We start from the raw sequence: 1255 nt of genomic DNA, 5'->3' as shown, positions 1-1255 counted from the left end.
GTCAAAGTTGGGTCAAATTTCTGAATTAAATTTTGATTTTCCAGAATAAACAGAAGTGATGACGTCGAAGGCGTATTTTGGGATTACGCCTCCACTTAAACCGCTTCGGGGGGAGGCTAACGGGTGGGCCGCTCTGGCAGGTTTAGGAGAGAGAGAGAGAGAGATAATGTCGGTATTAAGCTAAACATGCTCATGACCATATTACTCTACTTCATAAACTTGACCAAACAACTCAAATACCACTGCAAGCATAGTAAGCATAGCATGAATATAAAACTAGCACATGTGAAATTATTGAAATAACTATATGCATTATATGAGATTATATTCCAGTAAAAATCATAGTCATTGAAATGTCACTCTTGCAAATATTTGTGGTGGCTTGCCTTAGTTCAAAGGAGGGTCACACTCCTCCTGGTCCTCCTCAAGGCAGCAAGATCCTTCTGAAAATATTAAAAATGGCATAAAGAAAATGTCACATAACACATTCAAATGCACCAGAATTCTAAACAGCAAACAAAAATCTCCAAATTTGCATGCTAAAAGAGGAGCTCAAGACAAAACCAATGCAAAAGGAATCAACTGATTTGGACTTATAGAATAAGAGTTATAGCTCGTCAAAGTTGGGTCAAATTTCTGAATTAAATTTTGATTTTCCAGAATAAACAGAAGTGATGATGTCGAAGGCGTATTTTGGGATTGCGCCTCCACTTATACCGCTTCGGGGGGAGGCTAACGGGTGGGCCCCTCTAGCAGGTTTAGGAGAGAGAGAGAGAGAGAGAGAGAGAGAGAGAGAGAGAGAGATAATGTCGGTATTAAGCTAAACATGCTCATGACCATATTACTCTACTTCATAAACTTGACCAAACAACTCAAATACCACTGCAAGCATAGTAAGCATAGCATGAATATAAAACTAGCACATGTGAAATTATTAAAATAACTATATGCATTATATGAGATTATATTCCAGTAAAAATCATAGTCATTGAAATGTCACTCTTGCAAATATTTGTGGTGGCTTGCCTTAGTTCAGAGGAGGGTCACACTCCTCCTGGTCCTCCTCAAGGCAGCAAGATCCTTCTGAAAATATTAAAAATGGCATAAATAAAATGTCACATAACACATTCAAATGCACCAGAATTCTAAACAGCAAACAAAAATCTCCAAATTTGCATGCTAAAAGAGGAGCTCAAGACAAAACCAATGCAAAAGGAATCAACTGATTTGGACTTATAGAATAAGAGTTATAGCT

This window comes from Triticum dicoccoides, chromosome 4B, assembly GCF_002162155.2.
Source record: "Triticum dicoccoides isolate Atlit2015 ecotype Zavitan chromosome 4B, WEW_v2.0, whole genome shotgun sequence".
Lineage (NCBI taxonomy): Eukaryota > Viridiplantae > Streptophyta > Magnoliopsida > Poales > Poaceae > Triticum > Triticum dicoccoides.
Note: the sequence above shows the minus strand (reverse complement) of the source record.